The following is a 14,811-nucleotide window of genomic DNA, read 5'->3' on the forward strand; positions in this document are numbered from 1 at the left end:
GGGTCAGGCAGCATCTCGGGAGAGAAGGAATGGGTGAGGTTTCGGGTCGAGACCCTTCTTCAGTCTGCTCAGTTACCCCAGCATTTTGTGAATAAATTGAATATGTAGTGTCAAGTCAAGTCAATTTTATTTGTATAGCACATTTAAAAACAACCCACGTTGACCAAAGTGCTGCACATCTGATTAGGAAAAAAAAAAAAGAAACATACAGTGACAATAGACAACAGGTGCAGGAGGAGGCCATTCGGCCCTTCGAGCCTGTACGCACCGCCATTCAATGTGATCATGGCTGACCATTCTCAATCAGTACCCCGTTCCTGCCTTCTCCCCTTACCCCCTGACTCCGCTATCCTTAAGAGCTCTCTCTATCTAGCTCTCTCTTGAATGCGTTCAGAGAATTGGCCTCCACTGCCTTCTGAGGCAGAGAATTCCACAGATTCACAACTCTCTGACTCAGAAAAGTGAGAAAATAACTGCAGAAGCTGGTACAAATCGAATGTATTTCAAAATTCTTAAGGGGTTGGACAGGCTGGATGCGGGAAAATTGTTCCCGATGTTGGGGAAGTCCAGAACAAGGGGTCACAGTTTAAGGATAAGGGGGAAGTCTTTTAGGACCGAGATGAGAACGTTTTTCTTCACACAGAGAGTGGTGAATCTGTGGAATTCTCTGCCACAGAAGGTAGTTGAGGCCAGTTCATTGGCTATATTTAAGAGGGAGTTAGATGTGGCCCTTGTGGCTAAAGGGATCAGGGGGTATGGGGAGAAGGCAGGTACAGGATACTGAGTTGGATGATCAGCCATGATCATATTGAATGGCGGTGCAGGCCTGAAGGGCCGAATGGCTTACTCCTGCACCTATTTTCTATGTTTCTATATATTTATTTCACAAAATGCTGGAGTAATTCAGCAGATCAGGCAGCATCTCGGGAGAGAAGGAATGGCTGACGTTTTGGGTCGAGACCCATCTTCAGACTGTATATGATCATTGAATATTCTTGCTATTGAGGGCATGCAGCGTAGGTTTACTAGGTTAATTCCCGGAATGGCTGGACTATCATATGTTGAAAGACTGGAGCGACTAGGCTTGTATACACTGGAATTTAGAAGGATGAGAGGGGATCTTATCGAAACGTATAAGATTATTAAGGGGTTGGACACGTTAGAGGCAGGAAACATGTTCCCAATGTTGGGGGAGTCCAGAACAAGGGGCCACAGTTTAAGAATAAGGGGTAGGCCATTTAGAACGGAGATGAGGAAAAACTTTTTCAGTCAGAGAGTTGTGAATCTGTGGAATTCTCTGCCTCAGAAGGCAGTGGAGGCCAATTCTCTGAATGCATTCAAGAGAGAGCTAGATAGAGCTCTTAAGGATAGTGGAGTCAGGGGGTATGGGGAGAAGGCAGGAACAGGGTACTGATTGAGAATGATCAGCCATGATCACATTGAATGGTGGTGCTGGCTCGAAGGGCCGAATGGCTTCCTCCTGCGCCTATTGTCTATCATGGCAGTGGTGGAACACACATGCTTGAGTTTGGCACAAAGTCTTTTCCCTTTTAGACATTGAGACTACGTGGAAAATTCTGAGCAGGTCGGGCAGCATCTGTGAAGAGGGGGCTCGACCCGAAACGTCACCCACTCCTTCTCTCCAGAGATTCTGCCTGTCCCGCTGAGCTACCCCAGCATTGTGTGTCTACCTTCTGTGAAGGGAGAATATACCCACCATGGGTAGGAAGGATCTGCAGATGCCAATTTAAACTGAGGATAGTAGCTCAGTCGGGACAGGAAGCATCTCTGGAGAGAAGGAATGGGAGAGGTTTCGGGTCGAGACCTTTCTTCAGACTTAGTCCTCCTGTCCAGAGATGCTGCCTGTCCCGCTGAGTTACACCAGCACATTGTGTCTATCTTCGGAATATACACATGGTTCGGGGTGATAACTTTCATTGGTGACAGATACAAAATGCTGGAGTAACTCAACGGGACTGGCAGCATCCCAAGAGAGAAGGAATGATCCATTCCTTCTCTCCAGAGATGCTGCCTGTCCCGCTGGATTACTCCAGCATTTTGTGTCTATCTTCGGTGTAAACCAGCACCTGCAGTTCCTTCCCACACTCCAAAGACGTACAGGTATGTAGGTTAATTGGCTGGGTAAATGTAAAAATTGTCCCTAGTGGGTGTAGGATAGTGTTAATGTACGGGGATCGCTGGGCGGCGCGGACTTGGTGGGCCGAAAAGGCCTGTTTCCGCACTGTATATATATATGATATGATATGATTCATTGGTACTTCCAGCAGTTTTTAAACAAAAACTGGTTTAGAACTGAGATGAGGAAAAACTTTTTCAGTCAGAGAGTTGTGAATCTGTGGAATTCTCTGCCTCAGAAGGCAGTGGAGGCCAATTCTCTGAATGCATTCAAGAGAGAGCTGGATAGAGCTCTTAAGGATAGCGGAGTCAGGGGGGTATGGGGAGAAGGCAGGAACGGGGTACTGATTGAGAATGATCAGCCATGATCACATTGAATGGCGGTCCTGGTTCGAAGGGCCGAATGGCCTCCTTCTGCACCTATTGTCTATTGCCAAAAGTGCTGGAGGTAATCAGCAGGTCAGGCAGCATCTATGGAGGGAATGGGTAGGAGATGTTTCGGGTAGGACCTTTCTTCAGTCTGACTATCGTCCATTACCTCCACAGACGCTGCCTGACCCATTGTTCTTCTAACACCTTGTGCTTTGCTCAAGATTCCAGCAGCTGCGGCCTCTTGCGCGTCCAGTGGATTTTATTTCAGCTTTCTGGCATCTGCTGTATTTTTTGCTTTGGAAGGAGAGCGGCGGGACATGGTGGGAGGGATTAAATGACAGAGGGGAGGCTGAAGCTACGAGAAAGGAGAAATGAAAATTACAGGCCCAGGGTGGTGTGAGTGGGAATAGCGGAGTTGTCATCCAAAATTAAAGAGAAGAGTGATGACTCCCAAGGGTAGACACAAAGTGCTGGAGTAACTCAGAGGCAGCATCTCTGCATAGAAGGAATGGATGACATTTTGGGTCGAGACCCTTCTTCAGTCCCCAAATGTCACCCATTCGTTCTATGCCGAGATGCTGAGTTACTCTGGCATTTTGTGTCTCTCTTTGGTGTAAACCAGCATCTGCAGTTCCTTCCCACACATGACTCCCAAGGACCTGATCACCATCCTGAGGTGGGTGGGAGCACCAAAAATATGTTCCATCTCCCCAAATCCTACAGATTGTGGACACGGGACAGTACAGTGTAGAAACAAGGAACTGCAGATGCTGCTTTACAACAAAAAAAAATCCGTGCTGGAGTAACTCGGTGGATCAGGCAGCATTTCTGGAGAACATGGGCAGTTGAGTTTTTGGGACGGGGCGTTTCTTCAGGCTGATTTGGGGGGGGGGGGGGGGGGGAGAAAGCTGGAAGAGAGGAAAGGCAGGAAAAGCCTGGCAGGTAATAGGTGGACACAAGTGGGGCGGAGGGAAGTTATATGTATATTGTTGGACAAAGGCCCGAGATGAAAAGAAAATAGGCACGTGAAAGTGACAGAGGTCTGAAGAAAGGTCCCGACCCAAATCGTCACTTTCATGTTCTCCAACAATGCTGCCTGACCGGCTGTGTTACTCCAGTACTTTGCCTTTTTTAATTAAACTGTATAGCACAGGAACAGGCCCTTCGGCCCACAATGTCCGTGCCAAACATGATACAGTGTTAAGCTAATCTCATCTGACTGCACATGATCCATATCCTTCCACTCCCTGCATGTTCATGTGCCTGTCCATCCACAGACGCCTATACGCCACTGTTGTATATGTCTCCACCTGGCAGCATGTTAGGAGAAGGGGAGATGCAACGAGACCTGGGTGTCGTGGTACACCAGTCATTGAAAGTAGGCATGCAGGTGCAGCAGGCAGTGAAGAAAGCGAATGGTATGTTGGCATTCATAGTGAGGGGATTTGAGTATAGGAGCAGGGAGGTTCTGCTGCAGTTGTACAGGGCATTGGTGAGACCGCACCTGGAGTATTGCGTACAGTTTTGGTCTCCTAATCTGAGGAAAGACATTCTTGCCATAGAGGGAGTACAGAGAAGGTTCACCAGATTGATTCCTGGGACGACAGGACTTTCATATGAAGAAAGACTGGATAGACTCGGCTTGTACTCGCTGGAATTTAGAAGATTGAGGGGGGATCTTATAGAAACGTACAAAATTCTTAAGGGGTTGGACAGGCTAGATGCAGGAAGATTGTTCCCGATGTTGGGGAGGTCCAGAACAAGGGGTCACAGTTTAAGGATAAGGGGGAAGTCTTTTAGGACCGAGATGAGAAAGTTTTTTTTCACACGGAGAGTGGTGAATCTGTGGAATTCTCTGCCACAGAAGGTAGTTGAGACCAGTTCATTGGCTATATTTAAGAGGGAGTTAGATGTGGCCCTTGTGGCTAAAGGGATCAGGGGGTATGGAGAGAAGGCAGGTACGGGATACTGAGTTGGATGATCAGCCATGATCATATTGAATGGCGGTGCGTACAGGCTCGAAGGGCCGAATAGAAACATAGAAAATAGGTGCAGGAGTAGGCCATTCGGCCCTTCGAGCCTGCACCGCCATTCAATATGATCATGGCTGATCATTCAGCTCAGTAGCCTGTACCTGCCTTCTCTCCATACCCCCTGATCCCTTTAGCAAAAAGGGCCACATCTAACTCCCTCTTAAATATAGCCAATGAACTGGCCTCAACTACCTTCTGTGGCAGAGAATTCCACAGACTCACCACTCTCTGTGTGAAGAAATGTAGGAATGGCCTACTCCTGCACCTATTTTCTATGTTCAAGGTACCCATCACTGTATAGACTTTAGAGTAACAGCATGGAAACTGGCCCTTCGGCCCATCGAGTCGGCACCGACCAGCGATCACCCCGCACACTACCACGACACACTGTGGAAATTTCCAATTTTGCCGAAAAGCCGACTAATTTACAAACCTGTGCGTCTTTGGAGTGTGGGAGGAGACCAGAGCACCTGGAGAAAAGTCACGGGGAGAACGGACAAGTTCCATACCGGCAGCTGCTGTAGTCAGGATCGAACCTGGGTCTCTGGCGCTGTGAGGCAGAAACCCTATCACTGTGCCAGCCACTGCAAAAAAAACTTGCTGTTCACATTTCCTATAACCTTTGCCCCTCTCACCTTTGAGCTCTGGTCTTTGATAACCCATTTTCACTCTGGAGGAAATGGGTTCTGGCTGTCTACCCATTTATGCCTCTCATCATTTTATAACCTTCCCTCGGGTCTCCCCTCATCTTCCTTCAGTCCTGTCAGATCTATCTCTCCCTCCGAACCCCATTCTCCTGCCTTCTCCCCATTTACCCCTGACCCCCCCCCCTGTACTAATCAAGAATCTACCAATCTCCGCCTCAAAAATATTCATTGACTCGACCTGCACAGACTGTGGTGACAATGAATTCCACAGATTCACCACCCTCAGACTAAAGAAATTCCTCCTCATCTCCTTTCTAAAGGTGCGTGCTTTTATTTTGAGGTTTTGGTCTCCCACTAGTGGAAACATTCTCTCCACATCCACTCTAACCAAGCCTTTCACTATTCGGTAAGTTTCATTGTGGTTCCCCCCCCACCCTCCCATCCTTCTAAACTTGTGTTGTCATGGGCCAGTTGGGTTGAAGGGCCTGTTTCCGTGTTGTATGACTCTGACTCAATGGCTGATCTGCCCCCTGGTCTTACCACCTCTTCCCTGGCTCTCGTTCCCTGAAGCCCTCGATTTCCCGAAACTTTCAAGAATGTATCTACTTTCTCTTCAAATACCCCCCAATAAACCAGCCTCCCTTACCCTCCAGGACAGAGGCTGTGGTCAAACAAACCAGGTTGAAACCCCTGTCATGCTCCCGATATTAAGAATTTATTCCGAGTAAGATGAATGGTGACCTGGATGAAGCAGATCTCACAATGATCCTTGAGGGAAGGAAATGTCCTGTCCATTTGTGGTGTAGCCCGCACGTGACTCTAGACTAGGGCTGCCAACTGTCCCGTATTAGCCGGGACATCCCGTGTTTTGGGCGAAATTGGTTTGTCCCGCCCGGGACCCCCCTTGTCCCGTATTAGTAGGGTTGCCAACTTCCTCACTCCCAAATAAGGGACAAAGGGTGACGTCACCGCCCCACGTGACCTCACCCAGCCAGCGGCCATGTGCTCCCGCTCCATCAATGGTGGCCGCCCAGGCTGTCACCTTGTCCCGTATTTGGGAGTGAGGAAGTTGGCAACCCTAGTATCAACATTAGCACTGTCAGAGTTCAGCTGCTTGCAGTTGAGGGCTCGCTAACAAAATACAAGCATAGAAAAGTGCAGCTCGGGTCCGTAATGTTGATTCAAGGGTTGCCAACTTCCTCACTCCCAAATACGGGACAAGGTGACAGCCTGGGCGGCCACCATTGATGGAGCGGGAGCACGTGGCTGCTGGCTGGGTGAGGTCACGTGGGGCGCGGGGCGGTGACGTCACCCTTTGTCCCGTATTTGGGAGTGAGGAAGTTGGCAACCCTATTCCAGACCCACGTTGTATGGCCTGGGAGATCACTTGGTACACGGGGAGTTTGGGACGGGCAATAAACACTGGCCTTGCTGTGATAACCCAGATCCTGAAACCTGACCTCGGACACTCGGGATCTCCCTCCCAGCGTGGGCATGTCAAATTCTGGAGGACATGGCTTCAAGGTGAGAGGGGCACTAGTTTAAAGGAGATATGAGGGGAAACATTTGGTAGGTTAGTGCTTGGAACATGCTGCCAGGTTTGGTGGTGGAGGCAGATACGATAGTGGTGGCATTTAAGGGCGGCACGCTGGCACAGCGATAGAGTTGCTGCCTCACAGCGCCAGAAACTCAGGTTCAATCCTCACTGCGGGTGCTGTCTGTACGCAGTTTGTACGTTCTCCCTGTGACCGTGTGGGCTTTCCCCAGGTGCTCTGGTTTCCTCTCACACTCCAAAGACGTACAGGTTTGTAGGTTAATTTTTTCGAAAAAATTAATACTTAAATTTTGGAAAAATCCAATAACCCCCACAATTAAAATGTGGACTACGGAAATGACAGAGACCCTGCATTTGGAAAAAATAAGATTTGCCTTAATCGACAAACCTGAGTTATTTTTAAAAATATGGTCTCCATTTATTGAATTTTTAGAAAAGTAAATGGGTTTGGCACAGGACTAAAATAAATTTTTTAAATTAAAAGTTGAAACTTGAGTTAAGGGTTGGATGTACAACTGTGGTTATTGTCTCCCGGATCTACTACCTTTAATTTTTATAGTTAGATCCTTTTTAAATTTTTTTATTTAACCCTCTTATTCTCTCTCCCCCAGTTTATAGTTTTTTAAATTTTATTTTTACTTTCTCTCTTCAAAAATTTAAAAATTGAAGCTATGTAAGAACTCTGTAACAAATGTGTTTTTTTATTTCTATTTGTACATATGCTTTTCAAAAAAAAAAACAAACAAAAAAAAAAAGGTTTGTAGGTTAATTGGCTTCTGTAAATTGGCCCCATTGTGTGGGACACTGCACGTGTACCGGGTGATCGGCAAGGACGCGGTGGGCCGAAGGTCCTGCTTCAGCGCTGTATCTCTAAAACTAAAATGAAGTGTTCAAAAATAGTAGGAATCAGTGGTAAGAAAAATAGGAAGAATCAGTGATAAGAGGAAGCCAGTTTCTGATAGTTAGTCAGAGAATGGCGTGAGAGAGGAAAAATATTGTTGGAGCAGATAGCATAGAAAGAACGGACCTCTCGTTTAGACTAGACCAAGTGGACCTGTTGGGCCTAAACCCCCTCTCCCTCCCCCTCCCCTCTACCTTCCCCTCCCTCCCCCTTCCCCTCTACCTTCCCCTCCCTCCCAGTCCCTCCCTCCACTCCATCCCCCTCAACCCCCCTCCCTCCACCTCCCTCTCTCTCTCCCCCTCCCTCCCTAGGAGATAGATTTAAACTTTAAAATGTGAATAACTTAAAAAAATATAACACCGATTTCAATGAGACTTCTTCCATTAGCACCAAAGGGACGACGGTGAGTAAGGTGGGCCTAAAATTGTCGCGCTATCGCGTACCGTTTTGGCTGTAGTTCAGGAACAAACAAACAAACAAACGAGGGTTTTGGTGTATAGATACAGCATGGAAACGGGCCCTCCAGCCCACTGAACCGGAAGATGGGGGGGAACGTGCAAACTCCGCACAAACAGCACCCGAGGTCAGGATCGAACCTGGGTACCTTGGGCTGTGTGACAGCAGCTGTGCCGCCCTTATGATACAGCGACCGTATGACTTTGTGGGCGCCATGACAACATTCCTGCGCTCTGTACCCTTCCCTTGTGCGTGTGTGTGCAAGGTCATGTTGCCACAGTAAGGCCCGTCTTGCTCCTGCACCAGAGCTGTCCGTCCCCACGGGGAAAGGAAGTCGATTAAATGCTTAAAATATCTCGGCAGGAATTTACATGCGAGGAGCACATTTGCATCGCGGCACGGAAATTGTCCAATCTGCCCATCGTGTTGATGTTTATCCACCATCTCCCTCCCCACCAAAGATACTAGAGGAACAAGATGGACCACTCCGTTGAAATCGCCAACACTGAAGTGTAGTACGCAAAGGAGCCATTTTAGGAAGCAAAACCCGCCGTTCGCTCTGCCTCTCGCAGTGTTTTGGAGGAACAGTTTGTGTGATGATACCATTAAAATGCAGAATATATCTCATCTATCAATTCACAGATTTTTGTTATTTTTCTTTTAAAATGTTTCTGCAAGTTTCTGCCTACTAAAATGGCCGCCGCGACGTACTACGGTTTTTAGGGTCGAGTGGTCTATCCTGCTCCTCTAGTATCTTTGCTCCACACTTTCCCCTTGTGCATCTCAGGAAATGAGATGAGGAAAAACTTTTTCAGTCAGAGAGTTGTGAATCTGTGGAATTCTCTGCCTCAGAAGGCAGTGGAGGCCAATTCTCTGAATGCATTCAAGAGAGAGCTAGATAGAGCTCTTAAGGATAGCGGAGTCAGGGGGTGTGGGGAGAGGGCAGGAATGGGGTACTGATTGAGAATGATCAGTCATGATCACATTGAATGGCGGTGCTGGCTCGAAGGGCCGACTGGCCTCCTCCTGCACCTATTATCTATTGTCATCTTTCCCCGAGACTCGTGCCCTGAGACGGTGCCTTGTGGGAGTGTTCCGCACTCGCCCCCTGGCCTGCATCGGATGCACGAGGGCCTTATTATTTTTGTGACCTCTTTCCTCTCCTTCAACTGGAAACACCTTCTCTGCGTCCATTCCTAGAGCTGCATAGCTCAGGAAGAGGCCCTTCAGCCCACAATCTCCCTGCCAAACATGGTACTCAGTTAAACTCATCTCCTCTGCCTGCACGTGGTCCATAACCCTCCATTCCCTGCATATCCATGGGCCTGTCGAAAAGCGTCTTAAACGCAACTATCGTATCTGCCTCCACCACCACCCCTTCTATCAAGTCTCCCCTCAACCTTTGCCGTTCCAGAGAAAACAACCCAAGTCTATGCAACCTCTCCTTTGTATGTGAAACGCTCTAATCCAGGCATCGCGCGAGTTTTCTTCCGTGCATGAAGGGTTAACGGGAACTCTGGCAGGAGCTCCACCTCGTTCCGTCTGAAACTCGATCCGTGGACTGTTTACACACAAGCAGCTGCCTCCTGCCAAACATGCCAAGCATCCCTCCCTCCCTCCCTCCCCCCCTCCCTCCCTCCCTCCCCCCCCTCCCTCTCTCCCCTCCCTCCTCCCCTCCCTCCTCCCCTCCCTCCTCCCCTCCCTCCTCCCCTCCCTCCTCCCCTCCCTCCTCCCCTCCCTCCTCCCCTCCCTCCTCCCCTCCCTCCTCCCCTCCCTCCTCCCCTCCCTCTCTCCCCTCCCTCTCTCCCCTCCCTCTCTCCCCTCCCTCTCTCCCCTCCCTCTCTCCCCTCCCTCTCTCCCCTCCCTCTCTCCCCTCCCTCTCTCCCCTCCCTCTCTCCCCTCCCTCTCTCCCCTCCCTCTCTCCCCTCCCTCTCTCCCCTCCCTCTCTCCCCTCCCTCTCTCCCCTCCCTCTCTCCCCTCCCTCTCTCCCCTCCCTCTCTCCCCTCCCTCTCTCCCCTCCCTCTCTCCCCTCCCTCTCTCCCCTCCCTCTCTCCCCTCCCTCTCTCCCCTCCCTCTCTCCCCTCCCTCTCTCCCCTCCCTCTCTCCCCTCCCTCTCTCCCCTCCCTCTCTCCCCTCCCTCTCTCCCCTCCCTCTCTCCCCTCCCTCTCTCCCCTCCCTCTCTCCCCTCCCTCTCTCCCCTCCCTCTCTCCCCTCCCTCTCTCCCCTCCCTCTCTCCCCTCCCTCTCTCCCCTCCCTCTCTCCCCTCCCTCTCTCCCCTCTCCCCCCCTCCCTCTCCCCCCCTCCCTCTCCCCCCTCTCCCCCCTCCCCCTCTCTCCCCCTCCCTCTCTCTCCCCCCTCCCTCTCTCTCCCCTCTCTCTCTCTCCCGTCCAGGGTCTGAGGACATACTCACGTTTCGTGCCACAGTTGGCTGGGCACTGCAGCAAGCTGCCATCTGCTGCCTCCAGAGCCCCAGTGCCTTCACTGCACCAACAAATTAAGAGCAAGCCTCCCACAGATGTGATAATTAACCTCTAATTACCAATTAGCCGAGGAGCAGCTTGCCCAAGAGGAGTGCAGCGTGGGTGAGAGGTGAACGCTCGGCTGGTGGCGCTAGTCCATTGTACTGGACCGCCCCTCCGTGCCACACACAGCTCACATTAACTGTCCGAACTTGTACCCACCATGGAAATGTCAAAGACTTACCAAATGTCAAAGACTTACCAAATGTGAATTTTTTTAGCCAGAGGGTGGTGAATCTGTGGAATTCATTGCCATGGACGGCAGTGGAGGCCAAGTCATTGGGTATTATTACAGCGCAGATTGACATGTACTTGATTGGACTTTAGTGACATTGCGTGGAAATAGGCCCATTGGCCCACCGAGTTTGCACTGACCAGCGATCACCTATCACCATCCTATATGCTAGGGACAATTTATGATTTTACCGAAGCCATTTAAGTTACAAACCTGTCCGTCTTTAGAGTGTGGGAGGAAACCAGAGCCCCCGGAGAAAACCCACGTGGTCACAGGGAGAACGTACAAACTCCGTACAGACAGCGCCCGTAGTCAGGATCGAACCCGGGTCTCTGGTGCTGTAGGCAGCAGCATTACTGTGCTGCTCGAGTTCAGTTTAGTTTATTATCATGAATACCGAGGTACAGTGAGAAGCATTTTTTTTTGTTGCGTGCTATCCAGTCATCGGGAAGATTGTGCATAATTACAATCAAGCAGCCCCGCGGTAAACAGATACAGGAGAAAGGGAATAACATTTTAGTGCAAGATTAATTCCTGTCAATTCCGATTAAAGATTGTTTGAGGGTCTCCAATGAGGTAGATGGTAGCTCGGGACCGCCCTGTAGGGTGGTTCAGTTGCCTGATAACAGCTGGAATGAAACTGCCCCTGACTGTGGAGGTGTGTGTTTTCACACATCATTAGTCAAGGTGTTAAAGGTTACAGGGAGAAGGCAGGAGAATGGGGTTGAGAGGGAAAAATAGATCAGCCGCGATTGAACGGGAGAGCAGACTCGGTGGATCGAATAGCTTAATTCTGCTCGTATGTTTTATGGACTAGAGGGCGTGGCTTTAAGGTGAGAGGGGTAAAGTTTAAAGTAGATGCCTCAGGCAAATTTTTAAGCTAATATATTCAAAGCACAATATTTTATCCATCATTGCTTTCCTTGGTCATGGCATTGAGTATTCTTGCTATTGAGGGCGTGCAGCGTAGGTTCACTAGGTTAATTCCCGGAATGGCGGGACTGTCATATGTTGAAAGACTGGAGCGACTAGGCTTGTATACACTGGAATTTAGAAGGATGAGAGGGGATCTTATCGAAACGTATAAGATTATTAAGGGGTTGGACACGTTAGAAGCAGGAAACATGTTCCCAATGTTGGGGGAGTCCAGAACAAGGGGCCACAGTCTAAGAATAAGGGGTAGGCCATTTAGAACTGAGATGAGGAAAAACTTTTCCAGTCAGAGAGTTGTGAATCTGTGGAATTTTCTGCCTCGGAAGGCAGTGGGGGACAATTCTCTGAATGCATTCAAGAGAGAGCTAGATAGAGCTCTTAAGGATAGCGGAGTCAGGGGGTATGGGGAGAAGGCAGGAACGGGGTACTGATTGAGAATGATCAGCCATGATCACATTGAATGGTGGTGCTGGCTCGAAGGGCCGAATGGCCTCCTCCTGCACCTATTGTCTATTGAATGCCTGTAAAGCATTGGTAAGAGTCGTGGGGCAGATACGATGGTGACATTTAAGAGGCTATTTGGATAGGCAGATAGATATGCGGAGATTGGAGGAAAATGGATTGCGTGCAGACAGAGTCTAATTTGCCTAATTAGTCTAATTTGGCGTCAAGATTGGCACGAACATTGTGGGCCGAAGGGCATGTTCCTGTGCTGCACTATTCTGTGTTCTTGGCCCAGCCGAATAAACAGCGTTTTAAATGCCCTCAAGCTTAAAGTGCTCAGAAATAGATACTTTGACTTTGATTAGCTGAATGGGCGATATCAGTGGAGCCTTTGGAGATACCTATACTTGTAACTTAACCTTGCTAATGAAACTTTAAACAGGTCCATCGCTCATCAGACTGAAACCCTGTCCCGTTAATCTTTCGTCGGCTCGGTGTCAGTGCCAGGGAGTGACTCCCGGCCAGGGGAACGATGCCTGGGATCAGGGGAACCTGTTTTAGTTTAGTGGGGAGATACAGCGCGGAAACAGGCCCTTCGGCCCACCGAGTCCTCGCCGACCAGCGATCTCCTACACACACTAGGGGCAAATGCTTACATTCACCAAGCCAATTTACGAGCATACCTGTACGTCTTTGGAGTGTGGGAGGAAACCGAAGATCTTGGAGGGAAGGGGGGGGGGGGGGGGTGTGGGGGAGAAACCCACGCAGGTCATGGGGAGAACGTACAAACTCCGTACAGACGGCACCCTTAGATGGGATGGAACCCGGTTGTGTGGCGCTCCAAGCGCTGTAAGGCAGCAACTCTACCGCTGCGCCACCGTGCCACTGGGTCGAGGGGAGACCTAACAGATGTGTAAAAAAAATTTATGGGAGACATAGAGGTGGTAGATGGTCAGAACGGTTTCCCCCCCCCCCGGGGGGGGGGAAATATCAAAGACGAGAGGGCAGAGCTTTAAAATGAGAGGGGCAGATTGTAAACAGATGTGCGCGGGGCGAGTTTCCTCAGAGGGTGTTGGGTGCCTGGAACACACTGCCGGGGGTGGTAATGGAGGCAGTTACAATAGTGGCGTTTAAGAGGCTTTTGGACAGGCAGAGGGATATGGATCAAGTGTGGGCAAAGGAAATTAGTTCAGCTCAATTCTTCAGAGACAATGTGGGTCGAAGGGCCTGTTCCTGTGCTGTAATGCTTGATGTTAAAAACAGATTACTTTCTTTAGTAGTGGAAAACGTCCAGTGGCAGAAACAAGAGTGGTGGTGGAGGCTTTTAGATGGGCAGGGGGAATGTGGATCACATGCAGGCAGGGGAGGTTAGTTTAAAGGTAGACACAAAACGCTGGAGTAACTCAGCGGCTCAGGCAGCATCTCTGGAGAGAAGGAATGGGCGACGTTTGACTTGGCATGATGTTTGACTTGGCACGGGCGTTGTGGCCTGAAGGGCCTCTTCCTGTGTTGTGCAGGAATAGACGCAGAGAAGGTGCTTCTAGTGATGGAAAGGCGCGAGGCCACAGAAATAATCGGGTCACGGGTACATCCGATGTGGGAGAGTGAGGAACAGACAAGTGACCAAGGGCACTAAGTGTCATTGGGGTAGCTGATGATACACAAGGGTGATTGTGCAGGGAGACGGCGATGAGGAGGTCGTGATGGTGGATAAGCACCAGCACGATGGGCAGAATGGCCAGTTTCCGTGCTGCAATGCAAATATGCTCCTCGCATGCAAATTCCTGCTGAGATAATTTGAGCATTTTGACACGGACACTCTGGGCTGAAGGGGTTGTAACTGTACTGCTCTGGGATCGGGGGAGGGGAGGTGTCTGGCCTCGTACACCTCTATAAGATCGCCCCTCATCCTCTCACGCTTCAACGAATAAAGTCCTAGCCTGCTCAACCTCTCCCTGTAGGACAGACCCTCCAATCCTGGCAACATCCTCGTAAATCCTCCCTGCACCCTTTCCAGCTTAACAACATCTTTCCTCTCACATGGTGCCCAAAACTGAACACAATACACTAAATGTGGCCTCACCAATGTGCTGTACAACTGTAGCATGGCCTCCCCAACTAACCAATTCACCCGATTGCAGACATCGGGCTTTGCAAACTGACGCGCGACAATGCTGAGAACTGTAGTCTGCACTCTGTATCTTCCCCTTTGTTCTATCTACTGCGATTGAGTTTGACTTGATTGTATGTACATGTAGCACTATCTAATCTCTGTGTGCGTAGCGTGCAAAACACATCTCTTCACTGTACCTCGGTGCACCTGACAGATATAAACCTAAGATGGTCAATAGTCAAGTTTATTTGTCACATACACATAAATGAAAGATTACCCACAGTCCAACAATAAGAGCAATAAAAATAAGCAATTCCACACACTATCACAAACCAACCCACAAAACAAAATAAAGAAACATCCATCACAGTGAGTCTCCTCCAGTCCCCTCCTCACTGTGATGGAAGGCCACAATGTCTTTTCTCTTCCCCTGCCGTCTTCTCCCGCGGTCAGGCTGTTGAAGTTGC

General features: G+C 49.6%; 1 protein-coding gene across 1 annotated transcript in view; it reads left to right on the forward strand.

Moving 5' to 3' along the window:
* LOC144611719 (mitogen-activated protein kinase kinase kinase 10-like) overlaps positions 1-14,811 on the forward strand; it is a 28,920-nt gene that overhangs the window by 1,617 nt on the left and 12,492 nt on the right. The window lies entirely within an intron of this gene.

The sequence above is a fragment of the Rhinoraja longicauda genome, chromosome 41 (genome assembly GCF_053455715.1).
Source record: "Rhinoraja longicauda isolate Sanriku21f chromosome 41, sRhiLon1.1, whole genome shotgun sequence".
In the NCBI taxonomy this organism is placed as follows: domain Eukaryota; kingdom Metazoa; phylum Chordata; class Chondrichthyes; order Rajiformes; family Arhynchobatidae; genus Rhinoraja; species Rhinoraja longicauda.